Source organism: Arvicola amphibius, chromosome 4, assembly GCF_903992535.2.
Source record: "Arvicola amphibius chromosome 4, mArvAmp1.2, whole genome shotgun sequence".
Classification (NCBI taxonomy): domain Eukaryota; kingdom Metazoa; phylum Chordata; class Mammalia; order Rodentia; family Cricetidae; genus Arvicola; species Arvicola amphibius.
The window spans coordinates 137,456,593-137,467,377 of NC_052050.1; the positions used below are offsets into that span (position 1 = coordinate 137,456,593).

General features: G+C 44.4%; 1 long non-coding RNA gene across 1 annotated transcript; it reads left to right on the plus strand.

The window, feature by feature from the left end:
* The first annotated feature begins 6,217 nt into the window (after positions 1 to 6,217).
* LOC119812585 lies at positions 6,218 to 10,450 on the plus strand. The gene is made up of 3 exons (XR_005285102.1): positions 6,218 to 6,629; positions 7,471 to 7,656; positions 9,271 to 10,450. It is a non-coding gene; the product is annotated as an uncharacterized LOC119812585 (long non-coding RNA).
* Positions 10,451 to 10,785: the final 335 nt, after the last annotated feature.

Consider the following 10,785-nt stretch of genomic DNA (forward strand, 5'->3'; position numbering starts at 1 on the left):
AACTATTATCCCTCTGGAACCATAAACCCAAAGTAAACCCCTGCTTCTGTACGTTGCCTTGGTCCTCATGTTTTATCATAGCAATAGAAAAGAAATTAAGATACATGCTTAGCTGTAGTTAGAGGAAGGGATGAAGACGACATTGAAACCACGGATACTCCAAAATGTCTTTACGCATGCCTGTGCAATACAGTCATACCCATACTTGGGTCCTCGGAGCCACAGAGTGACATTCATTGCTCAGAGAGGCAGGCTCCTGTCATCCCAAATGCAACACCAAACCACAGTCAGTCTTGGAAGGCTGGCGAAGGAAATCTGGGTGCCTCCCCCCATTCTGAATTTTAACAGACACCCCAAAGGTTCTGCAGCGGATGGTTCGTGGATCACACTCTGCAATGTTCTGGAACGTATTACACCAGGGCCTCTTAGCGGTAGAGTACATACACGACCTCAGAAAATTCCCTGTTTGTATATATTCTGCATGCCTAGCCTGTGCGTGTCTGTGCAGGTAGACTATACACCATCTGTCTCCCTCCGGAATACATGGAGTCCACATGTGCCGCATTTATAACAGAACAACTGAATTTTGTGTTTTCAGCAAAATCAAATAAATACAGTATATGGTTTTGAGTGTTTTCATCGCTTACTCGGCCCAGGAGAATAATTTAATTTAGAAGAGATGACAGGAATCCTTTGAGAACTAAGCACAGAAGCATGTGGGCTTGACTTCAGCTACAAACAAGCCCGGAGATTCTTTTTTGTTTTGATTTGTTTTGTTCTGATGTGTCTTTGCCCCCTTTTCCCCTTAGCCCTGGGCTTCAGCCTTCAAAGCCAACCCTTGGTGAGGCCTTTGGCACCAGGAAATTGTTGAATTTTTTTTTTTTTTTTTTTTGCCTTCACTAAGTAAAAGCTGATTCTTGTTCTGCTCTGTTCATCACAAACCTTTAGGGCTAGCAAGTTTCAGTGCATAGTATCATTGGTGCTGTAGCCACAGGAACAGGTGGGCAAGGCCTACGAAGCACAGCGGGGGGCTTAGATGAAGGGATGCTCTCTGGATCCCTGTTGGGTGCTTCTCTGTCACCTACAGGCCAGCCCAGTTCTTACTTCTACGACAGTGCACTCTTGAACAAACGCCATTTCAGAAAGTGGATGTTTGAGAGCTAAGGGTTACAACTTCTGATACCTGGCTCCAAATCGCATGTTTGTCCCAATGGCTTCATTCCTAATAAATCATCCATCCAAGTGGGAGGTGCAGCTGTTGGTGGATGCAAAAATGTCACCCCTGCGTCCCGTTCTTCCAGGTGGCCTATTCATATCTGCAGCAGAACCTTTTTCTGTCTAATCCAGATAAGCTTTGCTAACATTAGTGTCTGCGACGGGACGTGAGAAATTAGTTATCCTGTGCCAGGTGCCTAGGGACCTTGAGGAGCTGGTAGGCCTGCCCTATCCCCATACAGCACTCTGTCTTCCTTCCTTCCCTCCCTCCCTCCCTCCCTCCCTCCCTCCCTCCCTCCCTCCCTCCCTCCCTCCCTCCTTTCGTCCTTTCTTACCTACCTTCCCCTTGGTGTGTGCGTGCATGCGTGTGCATGTGCATGTGCGCACACACACACATGTAGAGGTCAAAGTCACAGTACAGTCTTGTGTGTCAGTCTCTGCCTTCCACCTTGTTTGAGACATGGTCTCTTGTTTATCACTGCGTGCACCAGACTAATGGGCCAGGGAGCTTCCTGGGATTTTCCTGTCTCTTCAGCCCATTTCACTGTAGAAGTGCAGGATTACACACACATATACAAACATCCAGCATTCTATTGGATCTAGAGATCCACAGTCCGGCCCTTGAGCTAGAGCAACGATCTGAGTGCAAACCAAGCCATCCCCCCAGCCCTGTCTCTGCTTCTGGCTGACATTCTCAAGCCTTGGGTGACTTACACACAGAGATACCCTGCTTTTGTTGAAGCTAACCTGCACATTGGCCACACTTGCTGACTCTTGAGTTTTGTATGCTCATGAACACACAAGTCAACAAGCTCTTATGCCCTATGAAGGGTGTGGCTCCTGCTCCCATTAGGACAAGCCCACTGGGAACAGATCACCCAAGGGATCCGAGATTTCTTTGGGCAGGAGGAGAGCAAGGAAGGAGGCTTCAGGGAGAGTGGACAAGATGGAAGTGCATTCCCTGCAAGCCCAGCGTTGAGCTTCTTTAATATTAGACAGGCTGATTAATGGTGAGAGTCCAGTCGATGATGTAGCATGGAAAACAGCGGGAATGGGAAGCAAGCACTAGCTGATCAGGCCAAAGCAAAGCAGTGAGTTGTCGGGTAGAGACTATTCTCAAAGCATTCCTGTTGAATTGTTTTGCTGTAAAGGAGAATTAATGTGAAGGCGACGCTTGGAGTTTTTAATTTAGTGAATCTCTTCTGAGACCAACTACATCTGACAGCAGCCTGACTTTTTAAAATGCAAACGCTGCACTCAGATTTATTAATTTTTATGTTATGAATATTTAAATACCACCATCCCAGTGGTATCATTTTACATGGTACTAATGCACTTACATTTTTAATGAAATGAGTAGTCAACCATTAAAAATAAAATATGGGTGTGAACGGTTAGATTAATTGATTGGAGAAAGAAAGTTATTGTGCCAGCAATCAGAGAATTTAGAAAAATTAACAGAAAGCAAATGGCCTAATTATCGATGACCTTTGACACCCAGGAAGGCACTGTCCAACAGATCTCCTCTCCTTTATGAGAAATTGCTTTTTAACATATCCAAAGAAAATTATCGCTGTGAATCAACTTGTAAGAAATCTGAGCCCCAAAGCCAGCAGGAGCAGTTAACTGTTCAGTTCCTGCTGCAAGAAAAAAAAAAAGATCAGAAGAAGTAGATCATTTTCTCAAACCTGCTGTTTTCAGGGTTTCTCCACAAAATGCGGTAACTCACACTGAAGATAAGTCATCCCTAAGTTTCAAAATACAGGTGTGCTTATCAGGATGTGAAGTAAAGCCATTGTAAAGTCCCCTTCAAGATTCCCAGCTTAAAAACCCCCTTGAAGTCTTTCTAAGTGGAGGAATTATGGGTAAAGCAAACCCTGGCGTTCATTTTCTGTGGGTGGTTTTCTGTGTTTGAGTTTCTGAAGTGAGGCACACACCCTCCTTGGCATCAAAGGCTTAAGTAGCAAGGACCACTGCAGCTCTCGGCCCTTTGTCAAGCTGGTAGGACCTGTAAAAACTGCACTCCCTGTCTGCTGTTGTTTAATAAATTCCTTCCTTCCGTGTGGCGTGACTTAACCAACAGAAAGGGCGAACAGCACTATAGCACATCTGACAGACGCTGAGTTCCAACTTCTTCCTGAATTCGGTCCCATGACAGTGTGATGAGCAAGACATGCATGGAATTCCTCCTGTGTGTCTGCAGCATGCACAGCGTCAGGGACTAGGAGAATAGCAGCAAAGAGGGAACTGTTGACACCTCAGAGGCAGGAATGGAAGCCAGAGGAGCTAGAGGATTGAGGACACTGGACAGAAAATAGTTAAAGCAATGCCCTAGGAAGGCTGGGGAAAGCAGGACGAGGCAGGTACAGGGGAAGCAAGAACAGTGGGCAGAGGGAGAAGAAGGAAGAACTAGCTGGCCCACTAATGTCACTTAATGTGGTGCTCTCCTGACTCTAAAGCCATGAATCATGCATGAGGCTGCAGAAGTGTAGAAATGCAGGCTGATTGGGTGGGTCCAGGGCTCGGCCTGCAGGGCTGCATTTCCACAAAGCTCTTTACAAGGTGTCCTTGCTTCTGGTGGGCCAGACCACCCATCAAGTAGCCAGACCAGAGGCACCCGGTTTCATCATGTGGGAAAATGAATCATGTCTGCAGCAACAAATGACTGATTTATTGTCCGTTGTGTACCCAGCAATCTGCTAAGTTCTACAAAAGAGTTCAAAGGACTCTGCACACCCCCTCGTCCAGGCACTTCGCCTCTGACGGGAGATAAGACATGCAAACACAGACCCTCTAAAGTGAGACTGAGAAGGGCTGTGTGTTATAGAGGCTACGTGTGGCCGGAAGGTTTGGGGAACAGGGGAGGACCTGTCTTAGCATGCCAGAGCTTAGCCATGCAGAAAAGAGATGGGAGTGGCTGTCAGTCCAAAGGGAACATGGGGGATGGTACACCGGAGCCAAAGAACTCAGAGAGAGACCTAGGTGAGCCTTAATGCCCTACCACAAGCTGCACACTCACCTCTCCGGAGTTGAAAAGGTTGTGTGTTGTATTAGGATGTGTTCTGTAGTCTCCACAGCACCTGACACATTGGGGGCTATTTTAACCGTCATTCAGTAAGGGACCGACTAGTCAAAGCTGGCCAGGGAGCCATGGAGTGGCCCTACATGTTAGCTAGTGCTCTTCAACAAAGGCATTTGGGTTCCAGAGATGAAAAATTTAAAAATGAAATAAGATAAAGAAACAGACTCCAAGCATAAATGTGTGTGTGTCGGGGGGGGGGGGGGAAATGTAATAATGATTGTGCTGTGGAAATGTACGTAAGAGAATTCATTTCTTATTACTCTTGTTGCTAAGTGGATCGGGTTTGAAACTAATACGTCCCCTCCCCTCTGTTCTCTTAACATGGAGCTAAGTTCAGATTCTGGACCGTGGAGGTTGTGTAGAAACAAACCTTACTCCAACTTTGGGAAGACCTAACCCACTATAGATTATTCAGAAGTTGCCAGAGGGCTTCTGCGGCAGCATGAGCTGAGGTTGTGTTACATCAGCCACGTTACAACCTGGCCTGTTAAGCATGGCTGCCCTAGAGTTAGTGTCTACTGCTCTCACAGCTTACTAATTTATAATGATCAGAAATTTATGTGCCTCAGGCTTGGGAGGCTGGGAAATCCAAGATGTAGAGAGTACCCCTGGGAAAGGAGCCTTTTACCTGGTCAGAACATGGCAAATGCATCAACGTGCACAAGTGGGGAGTAAGGGAAGCGGCCAAATTCCTTGGCACAGCAAGCTCACTCTCTTGATGAGGCCATTGCCTGTGTGACCACTCAGTTTCAACCTTGCTATTATAACCTCCACTTCTGAAGACAGATGTCTCAGGTCAAAGGTTCCTTTGACAATGCACCAGCAAAAATCAACTGGACCTAAGATGGCTGCCAAAGAAAGCGTCAGAGGACCTCACACCTCACGACAATCCAGTTTCCATCCTAAGGGTCCGCCTACCAGTGCCCATGTCAGAAGCATCAAACTGTAAAAGCAGCAAGAAGAGGTGTTGCTTGACTTCCAGGGACTTCACAAATATTCCAGAAAAATTTAGGAACATTCTCCCTTTTCACTAGCCTTTTATTCCCAGCCCATTTCTTCTGCTCTGTGCCTGAGTTCCCCACTCCTAATTGGCCAAGAAGGTGATTTGCAAGCCAGACTGACTCCCTTAGGCTGTCCCTTGGCCACCAGATAAACTCTTACTGTTGGTCTCATCTTTGGTTAAAGGCCACCAAACAGAAAAATACAGCAACTTTTTTAGAGGTTCCATTTTTAGGGTGGGGGGTGTCAATGAATTATGGTTAAAAATGATGACATCAATCGATTCCCAAAAGCAGACTTCTCAAGCACTAATTACCTCTTGGTGGGAGATCCTGCTTCCAATAGAACCAAATCAGGGTACTTGGTAACTCAGTCAGGCTGGAAGTATTCAATATTTCTGGAAAGAGGAAACTACCCCAAGAACAACAGATTCCTTGGCTGGGCTTTGAAAAGCAAAGAGGGAGCTGAGGTAACCCTGAGGATCTTCTTCTTCTTCCAGGAGGCAATGACCCCTGCAGGCTTGGAGGAAAATCCTTGTATTGGGAAAGAGGTGTGCAGCGATTCTGTGGTTTTACACAAAGTCTCACAGCTTGTCCCTGTTGTAGCTGTGTTTTAATTTAATTTAATTTTAGGAGTGTTTTTAATTTAATAATAAGTTTAATGATCATAAATTATCTTTGTTATTAATTTTTATACTCATTAATGTTTATCATCACATAAATCATTTAATTGATGAGTGATTGATTTTTTCTTTAATTAAACATTTATTATTAAACAAATCATTAATATTTGTTAAATATCATTATAAAAATGAATAATGGCGTTTGTAATTTAATATTAATTGGAAAGGGGCTCCGGTAAACAGTTTAAAATATTTTTCACATCCGTTTCTTTTCCCTTTCTTCTGACAAAGATCGTTTCCTCTGCTGCAGCTGCAATCTCCGTACCCATGTTTCAAGGGGATGTTGAAGTAAGCATTGTGGGTACTCCTCAGAAGCACGGACACAGGAGGACATTGACACGGTTGATAGACAGGTTCTGTGGGTTTGTGCGAAGAAGTTGTCTTTGTTAGGGTTTTATTGCTCTGAAAAGACACCATGACCATGGCAACTCTAATAAGGTAAACCTTTAATTGAGGGGGCTTACTTACAGCTTCACAGGTTCGGTCCATTATCATCACTGGGGGGCGGAGCACGGCAGTGTGCGGTGGTGCTGGATCTTGCAGGCAACAGGAAGTCAACTGACCCACTGGGTGGTATAATGAGCATAGGAAGCCTCAAGGCCCTCTCCCACAGTGATCGTACTTCCTCCAACAAGGACACATCTATTCCAAGTAAGCCACACCTCCTAATAACGCCACTCCTTTTGGTGGGGGGGGGGCATTTTCTTTCAAACCACCAGAGAGGTTTTGACATGTGTTTGCTTTCGAAAAAGTGTTAGAGAACTTTGGGGTCTTCCAAGATTAAGTTACATATGCTATTCTTTAAGAGAAAGCCTGGTGACCTTAAGACCCCAAATAGGCTAGTAAAATGTGGTATCGAGTCTTAAAATCATTTATACTCTTTAATGTAATAACTTACTGCCAGGAAGGCACTTCAGGGATATAAATTTTACATAATTTATCTAATTTTATGTTCTATGCATTGGTGTTTGGCCTGCATTCATGTCTGCATGAGGGAGTCAGATCCCCTGGAACTGGAGTTACAGACAGATGTGAGCTGACATGTGGGTGCTGAGAATTGAACCCACATCTTCTGGAAGAACAGTCAGTTCTCTTAAGCATTGAGCCATCTCTCCAGCACCCCCAGGGATATAACCTTAAATATAGAAACAGAGGCATGTGAATCTCACTCACATCAGCATTCCTTGTAATTATTTTTTTAAAACAAAAAAAAAACCTAGAAATAATTTGTTCAAGCCTTAGGGGAATGTTCACAAAATAAAATGTTGTAGAGCAATTAACTGTTTATAAATGACTTCAGTGGGATGAGAAATTGTTCATATAACTTTGAAAGGGGACAAGGTTTGAAATAATTTAAACAGTGCGATCCCAACACTGTAAAAACTGCAAAGGAGGTGGGGAAATATACCAAAATACTGACAGTATTTTTCTGTAAGAAGAGTAGAATTGTGAGATTTAGAATAATCTCACCCCTTTTTCTAAATTGTCGTAGGTTGCCAAACCTACAGAGTAGAAGGAATGCATGCCTATCACTAAAGGGGCTGAAGCAAGAAAATTGTAAGTTTGGGGACAGCCTGGGCTACACAGTGAGAACATACGTTGAAGAAAGAAGAAAATAGAGTTCTTTGGAAGTCAGTCTACTACTAAAAAATGAAAACGTTAAATCTGGAGGAAAGAAGTAAGTTAATAATGAAAGGAAGAAGGTACAGTCCTGGTTGGGTTTTTTGTTTGCTTGCTTGCTTTTGTTTTGTTTTGTTTTGTTTATTTGGGGTTTTTTGTTTTGATTTTGTCCACTTGACAGGAGCTAGAGTTATCTGGGAGAGGAACCACCATCAGATTTTGACTGTAGGCAAGTCTCTAGTACATTTTCTTTTTTTTCTTTTTTTTTTTTTTTTTTTGTTGTTTTTGTTTTTCGAGACAGGGTTTCTCTGTAGCTTTGGAGCCTGTCCTGGAACTAGCTCTTGTAGACCAGGCTGGTCTCGAACTCACAGAGATCCGCCTGCCTCTGCCTCCCGAGTGCTGGGATTAAAGGCGTGCGCCACCACCGCCCGGCTTTCTAGTACATTTTCTTAACTAATGATTGAAGTGGGTGGGTCCAGGCCACAGGGGTCGGTGTCATCTCTGGAAAAGTGTTGGGTCCTGGGGTGTATATTGAAGCAAGCAGAGTAAGCCAGTGAGCAGCATTTCTTTCCTGGTATCTGCGTCAGTTCCTGCCTTCGGGTTTCTGATTTGAATTCCTGCCCTGACTTCCTTCATGATGGAGTATAACTAACTGTGAGAGGAAATAAACCCTCTCCTCCAGCTGTGTTTGGTCATGTTTTATCTCAGCAATAGAAAGCAAACTAAGACAGGCGCTATACTGTCAGGGAACACAAAAGTGCACAAAGACCTTTTCTCTCAAGCAGTTCAAGTTCTCACAGGGAAGAAAGCTACCAACAAATAATTGCAAGATGGTGTAATAAGAAATATATTACGCATGCTAGCAATTGTGGCACATGCCATATATATATAAATATATATTAAATATATACATTAAATATATACATATACATATATATATGTATGTATGTATGTATGTGTATATATATATATATATATATATATAAAACCTGGGAGACCTAGAAGGACTATGAGTCTGAAGTCAGCCTGGAATACAATGGAGCCCTGTCGTAAAATGTAAGGGCTGGAGTCAGGCCTCATGACACACACCTTTGATCGCAGCACTTGGGAAGCAGAGGCAGGTGGACCTCTGTGAGTTGGAGGCCAGCCTGGTCTACAGAGCAAATTCCAGAACAGCTAGGGCTATTACACAGAGAAACCCTGTCTCGAAAAACAGTAACAACAAAAGGGGGGTGGTGGTGGCTAGGATCAGGGCTGGAGAGAGGGCTCAGTGGTTAAGAGAGCTGGCTGTTCTTCCAGAGAACTTGGTTTGGTTTCCATCATCCACATGGTGACTCAAGGCATCTGTAACTCCAGTTCCAGGAGATCCAATGACTTTTGTTGACCTTCATGGGCACCAGGCATGCACGCAAGTGGTGTGTAGGCATACATGCAGGCAAAACACCCACACACATGAAATAAAAATTTTAAAATGAGGGTTGGGATAATTCGCAGTTAAGTGCTTGCATAATGCACTTGAGGCCCTGAGCTTAATATTCAACACCACAGAAAAGGGAGAAGGGGAAGAAGAAAGTTATGTAAGGCAATAGCTGTCTTGCAGCGTCCTCTACCATTTGAGTGTGAATCATCCCATGAAAGCCTACATGCTAATGTCTTGGTATCCGGCCCACAGCACTCTTGATGAAGCGGGGCTAGTGGATGGAAGTTACATCATTGGGGGTGTACCCTTGAAGGGAATGCTGAGATCCAAGCTGTTTCCCATCTTGTGCTTTCTGTCTGACATGAGGTGATGGGGCTTCTTCTGCCATGATGATCATTCTGGTCCAAAGCAGCAAGACCAAGAAATCCTGAACTGAAACCTCTAAAACTGTGAATCAAAGTAAACCTTCCTTCCTTTTACACTGACTACCTCAGGCATTTTGTCTCAGCAGTAGGAGGTGAAGACAGGTCCTAAGATGTCTTCACCGAATGAAGAATGGTGTTCAGTCTAGAAGGGTAGCTGGCTGCACAAGCAGCCCTGTTTTGTTTTCATTTGTTCCCTGGGTGTGGGAAGCCGGCAGAACAATTTTTGCTTTGGGAGTTTCCATCTCCATTTTTTATTTCTCTGTTCAATCATCTGATGTATTGAAAAACCGCGCAGGAAAGCTATAGCTGTAGACGCTTGGCCAGGAGAACAAACTCATGGTAGCTGCATTTCTTATTTAGAAATCTGAGTCCCAAACAAACATAAAACAGCACATATCTATGAGTTCCATAACTCAGATAGCAAAAAAAGTGGGTTTCATCAAAGTACCTAAGAATTTATCAATTGTCCATATATCCAAGAAAAGTGAACACATTTTGTCTACACTCATGCTCCAGCCAACAGTCTTATAAGAACTCGAAGCCTGGCTTCTGAGTTCCTCCTTCCCCACTGTCTTCCTCAGTCAGAACCATTCTGTCTTCTTAATATCTGCCCAAAGAACAGTATTTTAGCAGCAGGGTTTATACAGATATCTTACACGAAGAGGAGAAATTGCCCCAATGTCTTCCCCAATAAGGCAACATGATGGCATGTCTTCCCTTAAATCTGTTTGTGACTGACAGCCCATGGTCTTCCCAGTCCCCCACCTCCACCCTCAGCCTTTCTTTTGCCAAGAGTTTGGTCCAAATCACAATCAAGACGCAGAGTTGAAGAGGTGACCTATGGCCTAGAGAAGCATGGAGTCATTTGACTCTGTCCACAGGCCACTCACATGGACAGAGAAACTGGGTCTGTCAGCTACAAGCCCCTGGAGGATTCTCAGTCTCTGACTCTACGTGACCCCACGCGGCAGAAAGCAAGTCTCTGGTCACCCTAACCGGTTCAGCAATCAGCCAGGAGAGAGCCAACCTTGTTTCTTTTCTTTTTTTTCTTTTTTTTTTTTTTTGGTTTTTTCGAGACAGGGTTTCTCTGTGGCTTTGGAGCCTGTCCTGGAACTAGCTCTTGTAGACCAGGCTGGCCTCGAACTCACAGAGATCCGCCTGCCTCTGCCTCCCGAGTGCTGGGATTAAAGGCGTGCGCCACCACCGCCCGGCCCTTGTTTCTTTTCTAATTATTCATGGCTAAACATGCAACCTCAGCCAAACAGGAAAAAGAAAGCATGCGCTCTCAAGGTAAGAGGGGTTGGAGGAAAGCTGTCCCAGGGAGCCCCTTTCCCCAGTTTTG